Genomic DNA, 18,256 nt, shown 5'->3' with positions numbered 1-18,256 from the left:
TACTCTTATTTGCAACCTTCTACTAACGTTCGAATCACTAAACTGTTGAATAAATAACTACACTACTCAATAATGCAAAATGACCCTTATTAAAGTACTTCACAATAACACTTCCACAACTCGACAGATAGCGTGCTTAAATCAAACTGATTCCTCGTGCCTCAGCTGCTGCTTTTATACTCTTTGGTTTCCTCGTTGACATATTTTTAGGCGTTTCTATTTCTAGAATTTACTACTAGTTATAAATTTCTCAGCTATAACTACATATGCGTAAAGTGGAGCACACATTACTTTGATTGGAAAGTTGGTAGGAAAGGAGATATTATTAGTCAATCAATTGCGCTCCTCCTTTATATTTTTATTTCTCATAAATATTTTTGCAATTTCTACGTCAAAATTTAAAAATCAAAATTTAATAAGAATATGTCTTTATATAAGTAGACATTTTTCGCCGATTTTTGTCCATTTATATAAAGGAAGTGCTTAACATTTTTTTCACTTTTTTTATTTTCTCCTTTTCTTACATTTTCTCGGTGTCTTAACCTATCTGTTAAGTTTTACGCTTGTAGCTCAATGAGAACTTACATAAAAATCAATCCCAAAATTCCCTCCGTTCCGTTTGGTTTTTCTAAATATCTAAATCCACATTGACATTGACAACAGTTTATGTAGAAGCTCACAACTGTTTGCTGTCCTCTAGATATGTTGCTGATACAAAGTAGCTGATGCAAGTTGTCGATAAGATGAGCAATTCAGTTTGCTTATGGTTAAAATCAGAAAAATGGGTAATAAGCTTGTACGTAGTTTAGCTATAATCAACCAGTTTCGAAGAAAATTTGTTTTAAAGCTGTAGTATGCCATGTGAGAACTACGCTTCCAAAAAGGCAGTCTGTTCTACACATCGGAGCGACTCGGGATTTTTCCCGACCATGGACTATTATTTCAGTGTAACCCCATTTAATTTGTTGCGTCCCTCCCACAAATTGTCATCCTCCCAGCAGTTCCTTGCAGCTGGACTGCTCCTTATTCTATTGCTCCGGGAAGGTATCGAGCCCAATCCGGGTCCGTCTCCTGACCCCGATCCTGAGAAATGGTTTTGCTACATCTGCGGGAAAAGAATCTTTTTAGGACGGTCATACTCTTGTGAGTGTGCCTCGTACAAGGGAAGGTTGCATCGGACAGGTTGTTCTGGGCTAGATCCCAAAACCCGACGTCCTCCTAACTTTTATAAATATTTTGTGGCTCCTTGCGGTTTGCGCCCAAGGGCGTTCCGTAGTCTATGCCCTAGCGCCCCCCTCCCCCACTTCCTTCCAACAGCACCACCCATGGCGCCGCCAACTCATACGGCCGCTCTCACTCATAACTACAATTTCCGTAGTAGAGTCGGCAGCAATGCCTAGCATCAGCCCCTGCCCCCATCTTCTCCCCCCCAACTTTTCCCGCAGCAATCTTGTAGGTCAGGGAACAGACTCTTAGTCCCTACCAACTTTTGCACCATTTGCCAGCACCGGAATATATATGTTTGCGAAATCCGTCCAATGCAGCTCCTGCCTTGGACGGTGTCACTTTCTTATATGTTCCGGTCTTCGCGACGGCAGCCCCTTCGGATTTCATTGCGCCAAGTTGACAGGCCGCAAAGCCAAATACACTGGGCACCCCAATGCTTACCCAAGGAAGTTCAGTCCCAGGACCACAACGGCAGTTGCGTCCTATCCTTTCAAAACCCAGGCGTAGTCAGCCGCCACTTACTCCCAGAGTGACGACGTCTGCCCCATTGCACTTCAGAATTCTGCAATTACTGTAATGGATTAACTGGGAAGATCGCGGAGATAATCGATTTCATGAAGCGGCACAATATCTGCATTGGTGCGATTCATTACACTAAACTCAAAGCAAGATATACTCTGTAGACCTGTTCTGGGTATAATGTCCACAGAAAAGATTACGAGAGCGGAAATGGAGGCGGCCTCGCGTTTATCATACACCACTCAGTGCAATATCATATATTTGATCCCGATATCGGCCAAAGGGACAGTGTCTTAGAACGTCAAAGCTTACCTGTCCGGTCATGCAATGAAAACCTGGAAATCATCAACATCTACATACCTCCTGCCACCTGTTGCCCCAGTGGATACCGCTCTAATATCAGTGCCTATCGAATGCGTCGAAACACAATGACAAAATTTTCATCGTCTTTGGCGATAAAGTGCTGTTGGATGCGAAAAAATGCGCGAGCTCTTTCTGCCGACATTACATAATGGATTCTACGGTTGACAAAGCTAGACGGAGGGCCAAAAGATACGCACGGGAACATAAATTCAGCGCGTCTCCAATTACCACCACCGCCATAGAGGTTGAGGATGCCACCGGTCATGCTAATCCATCCAAAGCTGTGGGCCCACACGGCATAGCCATGCCGATGCTTAAAAGACTAGGGAAAGAGGGTTTCAAATATTTAGCGAATGCCTTCAGCCTGTCTCTTTCCAACTGCGTCATTCCCGAAAAATGGAAAATGGCCAAGGTGGTCCCGCTACTAAAGCCCGGGAAACCAGCTAACATAGGAGATTCATATGGCCCGATATTTCTCCTATCGGCAGTAGCCAAGACATCGGAAGCCATTTTGCTCCCCTATTTCAAAGCAAATTTGCAATTAGCCTGTCATCAGCATAGCTTTAGAAAACTTCATAGCACAACCACCGCGCTAAATGACATTCACACCCAGATAAATTGCTGTTTAAATCAAAACTCCCACCATAGAACAGTACTCGTTGAGCTAGATCTATCAAAAGCTTTTGATACGGTCAACCATGGCACGTTACTGCAAGACCTGGAAGGGTCTACCCTTCCCCATGTCTTAAAAGGTCGAGCACAAATTATCTGGGTTGTCGGCAGGCATCGGTGCAATTTAAAAACGAAATATTGAAGCCAAGAAGAATTAAACAAGGGGTGCCACAGGTGTCCTATTCCTAATTTTGTTTAACTTTTACATATCAAAACTACCTTCGTCACCAGAAGGAGTTACTATCATTTCCTACGCCGATTACTGCGCAATAATGGCCACAGGCCCAGGCCCACAGATCGATGAGCTTTGCAACAGAATAAACGGCTACCTCCTGATTTCTCCAGTTTTTTCGCCTCGCGAAACCTTGCATTATCACCGACTAAATCCTCCGCGACCTTATTTACAACATGGACGTCCCAAATGTCGACCATTTTGAACATTCACGTCGATTCACTACGCTGACGACTGTCCTATACCCCCAAATCTTGGGCATGACCTTTTATCAGGATCTACATTTTGGTGAGCACGCAGCCGCAATTTTACCAAAAATACAGAGACGTAATAAAATCCTCAAATCTCTTGCTGGCAGTACTTGGGAAAAGACAAAGAAACGGTCATCACCACTTACAAAGCAATTGGCCAGACGGTTGCATGCTACGCGTCCCCTATATAGTCGCCAAGCCTAAAAACTGCTCACTGGAACAAGCTACAGGCCTGGCAAAATACTGCTCTCAGGACCGCCCAAGAACACCATCTACATAATGAGGCGAGAGTACTCCCCATGAGGGAGAGAAATGAGATACTAACCAAACAGTTCCTGTTGAATACCCCGAAACTTGGGCATTCCAACAGACATCCAATTGATGAGCCAACACCACCCAGGATATAATGAGTAATCTCCGTAAGCATTATGACGGTACACGGCACCTGAGAACTCAGCCGTTTGAAGCCAAAAAACACAAGCAGGTCCTCATTGAACTCCACAAACAGGCGTCGGACCTTTATGCCAGGAATAGCCCGGTGAAAGAGCTATACCCAAAACTTGTGGAAGAGGAACGCACACTCCCCAGGCAAACGCGAGTCACTCTAGCTCAACTTAGATCTAGATACTGTATCAGTTTAAACTCTTACCTATCCAGATTCAGCGCCTACATACAAAATGTATGCCCTGCTTGCAATGTGTGTCCTCACACGACACAAACCATCTCTTAAATTGTTATGTGGAACCAAGGTCTCTAACACCCCTCTCATTATGGTCCACCCCTGTTGAAACGGAAAGTTTCCTTGGTCTCCCGTTAGAGGATATTGATGAAAATTTGTGATCGGTCGCACCTATTGGATGGGGCGAAGCACTGCTACAACAACAACAACAACAACAACAACAACAACAATGCGAGAACTACATTTTCTACACTAAAAATAAGTTCCCTATTAATATAAGTTTACCATTTTTGACCGTGATAATATTTCTTTAAACAATCCACAGGCAGCCAATCCATTAAAAGTACTTTTGACTACACTCCGTTATCTTTTTTTATTGCAATCATAATTTATGGCTGCACATAATTTGAGGATCAATTGTCTTCATAGTTTAATGCTGCTGATCAATTTCTGTAATCATAAATTTTTTTATGTTTATCATTTTGTTTGTTTTTACGTTAATAATTTTTATTGTTTTTGTTTGCCAAAACAAACCATAAAACAACTCGGTTTGCAGCGCCAATCATTTCCAATTAATCTTAATTAAAAAATGTGATTGGATTTCAATAAGTTGCTGGTATTGTAGATGTGTTGGTATTGCTAAGACTTAGATAGAGCACGAATGCTGTATTAACTATTGTGTGGGACTCAACTTATAACTAATGAATAGCAAAGTAAAAGACAAAAACTTTAGAAAAATAGATACAATAAAGTAAACTAAATAAAATAAAATAAAATAGAATAAAATAAAATAAAAACCTAAAGTTAAATAAAATAAAATGAAATAAAAAAATAAGACAAAATAAAAAAAAAAAAAAATAATAAAATAAAATAAAATGAATAAAGCAAAATAAAATAAGTAAATAAAAAAGGCAAAGAACAACAAAATAAAAAAAAAAAAAAATAAAAGAAGTAAAGTACAATAACATGAAATAGAATAAAATAAAAAATAAAACAAAAAATCAAATTAAATAAAATAAAATCGAATAAAAAAGTAGGCAAAATAAAATAAATAAAATAAAAATTAAATTAAGTAAAATTAAAATAAAATTAAAAAAAAGGTTTATATATATAATAATAATAAAATAAAATAAAATGAAATTAAAATAAAAATAAAGTAAAATAAAATAAAATAAAAACATAGAATAAAAAAATATAATAAAATAAAATAAAACGAAATGAAATAAAATAAGACAAAATAAAATAAAATAAAATAAAATAAAATAAAATAATATAAAATAAAACAAAATAAAATAAAATAAAATAAAATAAAATCAAATAGAATAAAATAAAATAAAATAAAATAAAATAGAACAAAATAAAATAAAATAAAATAAATTGAAATAAGGTAAAATAAAATAAAATAAAATAAAATAAAATAAAATAAAATAAAATAAAATAAAATAAAATAAAATAACGGGTTCGAATCGAGCCCAAGGCCTAACGATAATTATTTTATATTATTATTGTTATGATAAATTTTTTCCTGAAATGAAAAAATTGTTTAAATTAAAATATAATAAAAAAATTTAGACAACTGCCAAAGCTCGTTTTATCGGGAACTGCGAAATTTCTTCATCGGCAACATTTATACGCCGCTACTATAACCATTCAGCTATCACAGCGGTTCTTTGCTGGTCTTCATTATGTCTACTTCTATCCTGTTTCTTGTCAATTGATTTTTACATTGATCATATTAATAAATTATAAATAATTATCATTACGTTAAAGGCAAATTGCCTCCTAATAGTAATCTAATAAATTACGTTCTATTTAAAAAGCCACGAATATGCTACAATTTTAGTCCTAAAATTTGCCTAAGAGCTATGTCTTTGTCTGAAATCAAAAAATTATTCACGCTTTGCCTTAAATCTTAAGTTGACTACTCTTTTGTTAAAATAATTTTGCATGTATATTGAAAAGACCACAATTTATTGAATGCGTTATTAAATAAATACAGTGCAGACAATTGACTTAAACACATCTATTTGAATATATTTAGTTTAAAAAATTTAAATAAAAGAATCTTTATTTTCTGTGCTAATAATACTTGCCACTCTGCTCCACATAAGTAAGTGCTAAAAGGGGCAGTCAAGTTTGTTTAAAGCAGGAATGTGCAAGTTTAGATTGTGTTGCTCCCAATACAATAAAAAAAGCTCTGAACGTCCACTTCTAAATATAAAGCTCATCTTGAGAGGGTTTCGAAAATGCTTTTTTTTAATTTTTTTAACCTTCGAAGTATAGCCTAAATAGTTTTTTTTTGATTATTTGACATTCGGTTTCAAAGTTGATACTCGTCTTTAATGTTCTTTCAGTCTATGCAGTCGTTTTCACATGATTATGAAGATACTTCGGTTTTAAGTATAGCAAACACTTTTATATACTAACAGTATCTACTTACTCTTTTCTTGCTGATATTACTTTTGGTGGACAACACTAGCTGGAGGCTTTTTCAAAAAAATTAACTATGCGCTTATGGCCTTATTGTGTTTTCTTCTCCCGTTTTCTTTTCTGGGAAAATGTTATCGTCATGTTACACTCTTAACTTCTTACTCTTAAACTGGGTCAGCTAGCATATTACATAGCATTACATAGCAAACTGGACCATTGTATAAGTAATAATACCCCTTTTATTTCGGTTGGTTATATGCATTGCCTATGCAAGATGTGAAAAGACAAACGATTAAAATATTTATAAATATTCATAAGCCATAACTCATCTACTTTTAACTAAGTTAGTATATTTTTTGTGTTATTACCTCTTATGTTCAATAATTGTGTGAAAAATTTGCCTAAAAACCTTAAAAATGGCAGTGTTAACACAGCAAATTTTTATATGCTCAGAAATGCGTATTCGTACATTTTATCATGGCTATAAATTTGCTCGATATTTTTGGGTGTTTACTTTAGAATTCCATTTAAGTTTTAGTCATAATAAACTTTTTTAAATTGTGCTTTTATTACGTTCAAAAATTGTCTTTTGGTGGACATCTTTCGGCATGAATCCTCTATTGCCTTTGAGTTAAGCTTCAAGGACTTTGAGAAATCACCAGCGTCAAATCAATCAGAACAATTTGACATTACATTGATGAAAGTATCAACTATAAGCTTTTGACAAATAAATTTTGTATTCTAAACCAGTTTATAACAGATGTGCATTAGCAAAATATTGGTCAAGTAATGAGAATATTTAAAATCATTCATGTTTTCAGCCAAATATACCTTATAACGAAAGACCTAAGACACGAACTTGATGACTAGTATTTTGAGACGAAGCCGGCACCATACTTGAAACCCTTTGTTAATGGCATTCTAGAATGTGCATGCACACACACATATACGTTTTCAACTCAACCTAAAATTTCTTGTAAGGAAGGCGTAGTTAGGTATGCCATTCAAAATGTCAAATCAGTAGAAACAATTACAATACTTCTTATCGCTCAAATATTGCAAAAGCTATTGCTTTAAAAATTTAGCGCACACTTAAGGGAGTGCCAAATAAAATTAAAATAAAGAAAAATACATATACAAATAAAACAATGATTTTTGTAAGTTAAGCAAAATCGTGTCGAACTTATCTTTCATCTTCATAATTTGACCATTTTTGAATTTATTGTATTCATTACATTACGCCATACATATTTACATATTGCATACTTAAGAGTATAAATTACATATAAAATTATGAAGCAACATATGAATGAATGCAAGGCGCGATAACCTCCGAAGAGATTTTAGGCCGTGCTTTTCTTCCTCTATGCATCATGCTGCTTTTAGTTTTTCCTACAAATTGGCGGGACGGGACCTACTTGTTTAATGCCGACTCCGAATGGCATCTGCAAGGCAGATAAGTTTCACTGAACAGCTTTTCATGGCACAAATACACTCGGAGTGCTGCCAAAGGCGACCCGCTCATAAAAATTTGTTTCTAATTGAAAAAACTTGTATCTAAAATGTTGATGCTGCTTTGCCCGGGGCGTGAACCCAGGATTTCGGTTTGGTAGGCGGAGCACGCTACCATCACACCACGGTGGTCGCCGTATATATTTGTTTATTTGCCCGCATTCAATGAAGCTTTGACAGCTTTTAGATCAATCGAGAATAAACCACAATTTGATATGCGAGCTCGTAAATAAAAAATATCTTTATACCAGCAATTATACAGAAACACATGGCATATAATATTCGCTAGAATAAGCTTAGCTAGCTCTGTGATAGATACTGATAGGGCCGATAATCAGCTAACCGTTGCAACAGAAGTCTTATAAATGTTGTGTGAAAGTGTGTCACGCCGACAATAACAAATAAAAATCCTGAACAGAGTAAAAAACTGTTAATGAAATCAGGCGTAAATTCTTTGCAGAAATAAGTTAGCAGTCCAACAACAAGGCGTGCTAAATCATAAATGTACTTACGCGTTTTCGAAATGGTTGCTTGAGAAGGGTGATATTCCACTCAGCCGTAAAATGCAAATAATAATTTTAATAAAAGTGAAGAAAATGAATACAGTCAGTTGTAAATGCTTAAGGTGCTCGGTATACTCTAAAATATTGAAAAAAAAAAAAAACAAAGTAAAAAAATTGAAAATAAAAATAAAATAAATATATACAAGAACGTAAAAAAAGTTATAATATAGATAGATAGACACCTTAGTAAAATAATGCTATGAATTTTATCGATACTAATGTATACATATTTTGTTTTTTTTTTTTACTTCCAGGTAAGCTGAACACTGATTTGTACTAGAATGGATGCGATCGATGGCAATTTGTTTATTTATTGTGTACGTACTGGAATATATAAAGTAAATTTATTTAATTGATTTAATTGTACTGAAATAAAAAAAAAAAACTATAAATAAGTTAATAACATTTGGTATTGTATGATTAAATATAATCCATTTCATCCACCACGCCTAAAAAAGCTAACTTATCACTAATTACTTTATTATCCACTTTTTACTTTATTAACTGTTGAGTGACACATATCACTGCAGCTTCTTAAATAACCATTAAATGGAGCGCCAATCCTTTCCGCATGCGGTCCAATACAAACATGACCAGTGAGAAGAACTACAACTAAGGAAATATCCCTCTTACGGAGGGTGAGAAGCTCTCGCGATCTCTTCTCATTCCATTTCGACTATGTGAGTTTTGCCGTGTGCCATCTATCATGATGCTTCCACCTGGCTGCCACTTCCATCAGTGGAGCCTCCTTTATCCTGAGCTTGCAGGTGGCGAACGGCATACCCAACCTCTTCCAGGATGGCGAAAGTGGAAGGGAGGTACCCTTTTTTGCAAGCTCATCCGCCATCTCATTACCTGCTATGCCCTTGTGTCCAGGAACCCATACCAGATGCAGGGTAAACTGTTCAGCCATCACATTAAGTGATCTGCAACAGTCTACTACAGTTTCAGAATTAGTTGTGACAGAGTCAAGGGCTTTCAATGCTGCTTGACTATCTCAGAAAATGTAAGTGTGCTTCTGATAGACTGCCTTCTGCCGAAGGCAGCTCACAGCGTCTTGTATGGACGCAAGCTCGGCCTGAAATACGCTGCAGTGATCCGGAAGGCGAAACGAGCTTTGTATCTCCAATCGTTCCGAATAGACACCCCCTCCGAACCTGTTATCCAGTTTAGATCCATCTGTGTAGATCTGAATGCGGTTAGTGAGCCAATCAGGGTCATTCACCCACTGCTCCCTCTCAGGGATTAATATCTCGTATCCCTTGTTAAAGTTGGTATGTGGTTTGCAGAAATCTATCCTCGTCTAATCTGGTATGCAGAATCTGTCGAGAATTTCAGTACGGTTGCAGTGAAACCATGTGGTCAGTTTCCTCAGCCTAATAGCTGCACATGCTGCATATTTTATGCCTACTATATCTATGGGAAGTGGGTTCAGTATTACATTCATAGCCTCCGTTCGCGTTATGCGGATGTCTCCGCTTATGCATAGTAGTGCAGATCTTTGCACCTTTTGAAGAAAAAGAACCGTCGAGGATTTATTCAGAGCGGGCCACCATACCACCACCCCGTATAGCAATATTGGCCTAACTATGGCCGTGCAGTATTAGTAAGGATATATTTAAACTCATGTGTGCTCCCTTACTTCGAAGACACTGAGTTAGTAACCAGTGAGAGGTAAAAAACAAAAGACTCTTACCTGAAAAACTTCTTTATTACTTACAACGTGGAGTGATTTGGGGAAAGACTCAAGAAGCTGATGGATAAACAAGAACAAAAAGGACGAATCCATATAAACGATAGACGTCAGTACCCAATTTGTTGATGTATGCCGTAGTTGTCTTAATCATAGTCACATTGTAGTGAATAGTATTTCTATGTGCTTATTAGTACAAGCTTCTCATTTTCCGATTATATGGAATAGATTAAAAAACAACATCGACTTGGTGGCAAAAACCAAAACCACAAAAAAAAAAAAAAAAAATGGTACCAAAAAATGTCCCAAGAAGGGGAAACTGCCTTGCTCGGGTTGGATATTTCCTCTTATGTTACAGATAACCGATGGAACGATCGTAGAAGAATCCCCCAGGAGGCTAGTGGGCTGAGAATATACCCGCCACAGGTATGCTTGTCGTGAGAGGTGACTAAAATACCAAATTGTTTCAAGGAGTTGTGTAGCGCAACCATTTTAATGGGTTTTCAGCGTAACTTATTGCTTCTGCAACCCAATTGTCAACCTCACCCACCCATGACGAATTCTGTTTCATTAAAAGTCGAGGAGTATTGCACAAATGCACATGCCAGGTAAAATTTGAGATCTGCAGCTCAAAGACTGCAGATTCATTAGATAAGGTTAGGTTCAAGTGACGGAGGTACACAAAAGCTAGCGAGAGAAAGCCCATGTTATTATAACAAGAAAACACCACTATTTCTGCTCTTCGTAACATTTCGTACTGCATGACCTCCCGTAGATTGCTGAGAAAGGGTGATCCCAGGCAGCGCTTCTGGTGCAACTTAATGCCGGGCAGTTGTATATAAGGTAATGCACCGTTTCCTCCTTTTCGTCATAATTACAACTTCTAAAATATTTCTGAAAGGGCACTTTTAACTCTGGTAAGCGTGGAAACAATAAAAAAATAAAAAGTTTGTACTCCTAGTGTAGAAATTTTACCCTTACTTAGCTGGTTTACGCGACGGAAAATTTGTTGATGTTTGCTGAGATATGTGACCCCATGGGGTTTGCATCCATCTGTCGCTGGATTTGCGGTAGTTGTACTCTTTTTGCATTAATTTTTATGTGGCAGAGATAATCTGCTTCGTCGTGCCCTGCCTAGTAAGTAGATCTGCGATGCAGTTGCCCTCAATGTCTCTGTAACCCAGGGCCCATGTCAAGGTATACGCGGTGCTGCTGGCGAAACTCCTGAACAGATTGTCGGTAATTTGGTGTTAGAATATGTAAACACGGAGGAATTTGACAACCTTTGTTATCCAAAAAGATTAGTGTTTGCTTTTTAACCTTGGCTTACTAATATGTTAGCTATCAAGTCACTTTTTATTATTGCTCCTGTTCCTTATTGCTATCAGATTTCGAAATGTGGATTGAAATGTGAAAAATTTACGAAGAGCGGTAGGGAATAAAAGGTATAGGTACGTCATTATCTCTTGAAATTCTTCGGGAGTCGTACAGGACCCTTTCAGACCATTTTATGGGCCCTTGGGGATCAATCAATGCTGTTCGCTGAAGTTTTACTTGTATCTGTTTGATTACGACCGATTAGTTGGCGATAATATTTTTATGTATAACAAACCGATAATATTTCGATAATAAACTGATAACACAGATACAAGATTGAAAATACTCCGATAAATCTTCCATAACAAATAGGTATCACATGTGTTGCATTGCGGTAAAAAATTAATAATGTGTCTTAAGAAATAACCGATATTTTTCGATAACAAACTTTTCGGTGAGACACTGCTAACTCATCGGTAAAAAAACGATGAATCATCAAAAGAGAAAAAAAACTTATCGATATTATTTGTTACCCGACAACAAATCTATAACAATGCAATAGCTCGTCGTAATAAATGGATAATAAACCGCTATCTCGTAAAAAAAAAATGATATTTACAATCACTAACTTACTTACATAATTGGCGCTTAATCGTTTAAACGGTTATGGCCATCCAACAAGGGCTGTCAGTCGCTTCTTCGCTCTGCCAACTGGCTCCAATTGGTCACACCAAGGGAGTTTTAATTTTTCCACCTAGGCCTTCCAGAGGAGTGGGACCCGCCCTCTTTCTATGCTTCCATAGGCGGATTTCGATAGAAACATTTTCTTAGGCGGAGCGTCGTAGTCCTTCATTCGCATAACATGACATAGCCATGATAGCCGCTGCATTTTTCTGCTGGATTATGTTGATGTCTGCGTAATGCTGCAACAATCATATAACCCAATTATTATTAGTGATGACAAACTAATAAGAAATTGATAACAAATCTAAAACATGCCGAAGACTTTCGACACCTTTCCACACAAAATATGCTTAAACTTACACTTACCTTACGTTTACATTCTGGATCCTCTCATATTATGAGGAAAGATGTTTACACCATCAACTTTCTCGTACAAGTACTGGTTGCGAAAAAAGAATAGATTTGAATTTTTGAAATCCACACAAGCCAAGAGTTTAAACACAGTCTGACTACCTAAAAAACATCATCACTTTATGATTGTGCGTGAAAAAATTTCATAATTACGTTCACTAAACGCTGTCATAAATAATAATATCAAAATGTAATGAAAGAAATTTAAAATCACTAAAGGGTAAAATTATTTATTACGGAAGGCAATAATTTTTTAATTTAAAAAAACTCCACCCACCGCCGAAAAATAATGTAACATTAAAGAAAGCAAGAGAAGTAAGAGCAAAAAAAAAAAAGCAGAAATTACTTAAGGTAATCATACATACAGTTGCAATACAAGGAAATCGTGTCAGTTGCTCGCAAAATACTTACACAGAATATTCAATAATCAGCGAAAGCGCTGCAGAATATTCACATGGCTAAATAGAAGTAAAGAGCATGAATGAAAGGATAAATGCTCGTGAGGGTACCCAGACGTACGTTTATCCGCTGCAGACAAGTAAAGTTTGGCGCAGTAAATATTACGACAGTAAATTACTTATTTCTTCTACCGCTAGCCCCAATTTTCAATTAAAATTCAACTCTCCATTTTTCATTTCCGAATTCGTTGAAACTTTTGTGGTAATATTGGGTAACATATACATATATGTACATACTCATGTATGAGTGTAGCGTGTAAATTTGGTAATGGTATTGGCAACAAGAACATTTGCCAATACTGAGAAAAGAGCAAATGAGTGGAAAAAAGAAGGAAAAAAAATAGACCGTACGTGGTTTTGGTGCAACACTTCAAGCGGCTAATAAAACAAGTAAGAAAGTCTAAGTTCGGGTGACCGAACATTACATAGCCAGTTGTGTACTTGAAACGCTGAAGTAGGTGTGGCTTTCAGGCGATTTTGCTCATATTCAGAGCAAACAGTTGCAGCTATGAAAAAATATTGAATGCCAAATTTCGTTCGGATTGCGAGAAATTTTGTTCGACTTATGGCATTAAAAGTATTTATGAAAGAGTAACAAAAAAGGGCCGGGTCACGCCCATTTTCAAAATTTGTTTAAGATTTTTCTTAACTCAACTATACCACTAATTAAGCAGTATGACAGTCAAATACCACAGAGTTATTGCAAACTTTGTTTAGGTTAGACCTTTAGGAAATGTGGGCGTGGTCTTTAACCGATTTTGATCATCTTAACTCAGACTACCTAATTTGAAAAAGATAGTGTCTCTGCCGAACCTAAACGTTAAACTTCCAAATTTTCTTCTTTCAAATGCGGGTGGTGCCACGCCCACATACCAAAATTTTTTATGTTTTACGTCATAAAACAAATTTACGTAACAAATTTCATAATTTACTGATTTGGAATTATATAATTTTTTTCGTTTTTCTAAATTATCGATACCGAAAAAGTGGGCGTGATTATAGTCCGATTTCGCTCATTTTCAATACAAATTTATTCTGGGTACAGATAAGCCCCTATACCGAATTTGGTGAAAATATATCAATATGTGCTCTAGTTATCGCGTTAGCGGACGGACATACGGAAGGACAGACATGGGTTGAACAATTTTTTTTTCGATACTGACGATTTTGATACATGGAAGTTTATATATATCAATATTCATTTATACCTGTACAACCAACCGTTATGAAATCAAAGTTATAATACAATGTGTACAAGTACAGCTGGGTATAAAAAAAAAATACCACCAACAATGTAAATCGGTGCAACGACTCGCTAAGCTCATCCGCATGCGCATGCGCAACCTTCAATAATGTATGTACGTAGTAAAAGCATTCGTTCGCTGTAGCTTTAGCCGTCACTTTTGCCATATTTCTTTGTGCAAATAATGAAATTTTAGACCTCCATCAGTTAATCGCTTAAAGCGTATAGAGCGGCGTGGCGCGAATGAAAATAAACACAACATCAAAATCAGTTTTCGAAAAGAGTGCGTTTTTTTTGATTTGCTGCAGTAACGGCGTAATGTAATCAAAAAAATAGCAACAACAGTATTAGCAAGTAATGCGGCAGTTGCTCACGAACGTACGTACCAAAAACGTGTCAGCTGACACGACCTATCTTATGAGTGTGCAATGTAAACGAAAACTCACCGACGTGCAACGCCCGTACGAACGTAGCCCGGAACGTAGAAATCAAACCAATTTTGATTTTTTCCGTAAGAACGTGTCAGCTGATCGCTCTCTCACTAGACAAAGTTGCCTAGTAAACTTTTGTGGGCTAATTTTTGACCGTTTGCAATTTTATGCAAAAACGCCTAATTAAAGTTTGAAAAATTGTGAAAATAATTCGAAATAATTATGTAAAAGTGCAGATTATAAATATGTAATCTATTTATACTTATTTGATATATATTCCGGCATTTTACGATATCAAAAATTAAACTGGAAAAAGTTGATGTTTCTATAAGCATACATGCAAAATGGCCAATGGCAACAGTGCTTATTTGTAAACAATACACACACAAATATGTTATGTACATGTACACAGACGCACACATTGATTCCTACGGGCTTGAGAGTTCGGTCAAATGTGCTTCGTACGACAAACGTCCGTACGTACGGCACACGTCGGTGGGTAACTGCCGCATAAGAAGACCCATGAGAGAAAAGGGGAGCATTGTGGGCACTCTATACCCAGTAGTTGGTCGAACTAGTATCAAGTGAGATATATTTAAATTTGAATTTTGTTAACTTTTTTCGATTATTTACTTTACACGCAAATATTCAGAAAAAAATATTGGCAATTATTTAAAATAATTTTAATTGGTGGGAAGTGCGAATAACTGACCTTATGGCCACTTGAAAGAAGATGGGCATGATATCAATATCATTGACATTGTAACAATTTGAAATTTACACGGTGAGCATTTCATATGTTCACATATGCAATTGATTTTGTGTTCATTTAAACTAGCTATGCTGATGTTATGGCCGCTGACTTTATGCCACCACTCCAGTGACTATTTCTTATGCTCACTACTAAAACCACAAGAGTCACTCCTAAAGGAGTGTGATCTCTCCCCATAACTATGGAGCTTTACGGAAAACGCTTCAGTTCCGAACTTGCATTGCATCGCTGGTTGCCCCAGCAGCAAAAAGAAAACACAATATCTCAGAAACCAGCTGAAAATGCATAAAATTTTGGATTCTTGGGCATAGGAATGTATCCTCAATCAACTTTTTGATAACAAACTGATATCTTTTCAAGATATTTTTCGATAATGTTTGGGGTAAACTGGCCGGTCAATAAAGACCTCACATTGACTGAATGTATCCATAGTGTTACCAGATTTTGTTTGACGACTAAACGGAAAAATGCCAATCAGGTGCCAGGACTTATGTTATAGAATAACTCCGTCCGCTTGGCAAATTTTAGAAGTTTTCTAAAACCTAGCTTAATTGACGCCTCGATATAACTAGAGCCTTGCCCTCGTGAGCGCAGGAAACGAACAGAGAAAGAGCAGGAACTCCCTTTTAAAACCCTCAGTAATACCTTTAATTTGATACCCAAATCGTACAAACAAATTCTAGGGTCACCCCTGGACCACCTTTATGGCGATATCTCGAAACGGCGTCCACCTATGGAACTAAGGATCACTTCCTTTAAAATACTCATTAACACCTTTCTTTTGATACCCATATTGTACAAACAAATTCTAGGGTCACCCCTGTTCCACCCTTATGGCAATATCACGAAACGGCGTCCACCTATGGAATTAAGGATTACTCCCTTTTAAAATACTCATTAACACCTTGCATTTGATACCCATATCGTGCAAACAAGTTCTAGAGTCAACCCTGATCCACATTTTTAGCGATATCCCTAAATGGCGTCCACCTATAGAACTATGGCCCGCTCTCTCATAAAATACTCTTTAGTGCCTTTCATTTGATAGACATGTCATACAAACACATTCCAGGGTTTCCCTCGGTTCATTTTCCTACATGGTTATTTTCCCTTATATTGTCACCATAGCTCTCAACTGAGTATGTTATGTTCGGTTACACCCGAACTTAACCTTCTTTACTTGTTGAATATATGTTATCTGTGGAAATAAACGAATTTTTGTGTTGATCAGAGGAAAATGATCGTTTAAGTTCTTTTCTATCTCTGTCTGAACCCGAAGGTAACGGAAGTTGTAAGAAGGCGGGGCTTTCACCCATTTGTAAAACTTCCCCACAGAAATGAAAGCCGTAGATAGGGAGGGCAACGGGGCAGTTTCACCATCTAAAGCTGCCAGGATTGTAAATGGTAAGGATCTGTAGTGTGGCTAATCACTCAAAGTGATTTTGTTGTTGTTATCTTTTTTTTGATGTAGTTCATTTTTTTGGTAATGGAATTAGTCAGTCCGCTAGTGTGCACAATTTTTTTTTGTATGGCCTACTTGTGTAGACTCACTAGTGTTACCCTTCTTTCTTCAGCTCCCCCTTTCTACACCCGCTGTTACTGAAAAGACCTAACTTAAACGTATATGGCATCAGAAAGCAGTGTATAGTTAGTATACTCATCTTGAGCCCAAAGTCTTCTCTCTTTAGAGATATGAGCCACTTTGTGAGAATAATATCGTAGGCCTTGCACATGGTCTTAGAAATTTTGCAGCCTCGCGCTCTTTTTCGGAAATCGATACATTTTTACATATCGATAATTTTTCGTTAAATATCATATCGTAACTCATCGCTAACAGTGTTTAATTATTTTCAGAATAATCATTATTATGTAAAGAAAACGTATGCTAATCCCTAAGCTAACACTACTGGGTATAAATTAAGGAGCACAATCAAAATTTACAGTTCACTGTCAAGAACAGTTGCAAATACGAAAGGAAAACACAAAAACAACTACATGCAAACAGTAACAATTTGCATTACAGCGAGCATTTTTTGGCACTTCTTCTCATCATTGTTGCCCATCATCCTCGCGCATATCATTACAGTTTGTTTGTTTTGGTAAAACGAAAAAAGTTTGGGCGTTTACAAGAAGTACCGTAATTTGGTTAACCTTACAATGGCAATAAATTATATTGCACAGCGACAAGCGCAAATACAAGTAACAAACACACACACATTAATGACCGCGTCAGAATGAACTTTTTCATATATGTGACCCGGTCTATGAAAAGGTGGCTAATGACTCAAAAAAGAAACTGAAGAAATGCATTGTTTATCTTTATCAGTTGTTTCTCGCAATTTCTTTTTTGAGTCATAAGCCAACTTTTCGTAGACCGGGTCACATATGTAGATACGTTCAACGCAATCTTATGCATGAGAATGACCAGGGCTGTTCAAAAATTTTATACATATAAAATAAACAAAATTACAATACACATATAATATTATATTCACACTGAAACTTTTTTAAATTGAAAAAAAAAAAAAAAACAAAATTGATATGGGACCATAATGGATAAATTTTGAATAAAATTTTTTTCCGTGCTACAATATTTTTGAAAAAATTTGTGTTGTCAATTTGTTAGTGCAAATTTGAATATCATACCGAAGTGCCTCGGTTTCACATGGTAGTGCTTTTTCTTTGCACTTTCATATGAAATTCAGGCGCTTTCGTAAGAATCGAGTTTATATGTGAGGGCATATGGGAGTACTATGAACATTTTGTTTTATTTATGTGCCTAAAAGATGTTGCATTTGT

The sequence above is a fragment of the Eurosta solidaginis genome, chromosome 2 (assembly GCF_040869045.1).
Source record: "Eurosta solidaginis isolate ZX-2024a chromosome 2, ASM4086904v1, whole genome shotgun sequence".
NCBI classification, from domain to species: domain Eukaryota; kingdom Metazoa; phylum Arthropoda; class Insecta; order Diptera; family Tephritidae; genus Eurosta; species Eurosta solidaginis.
Note: the sequence above shows the minus strand (reverse complement) of the source record.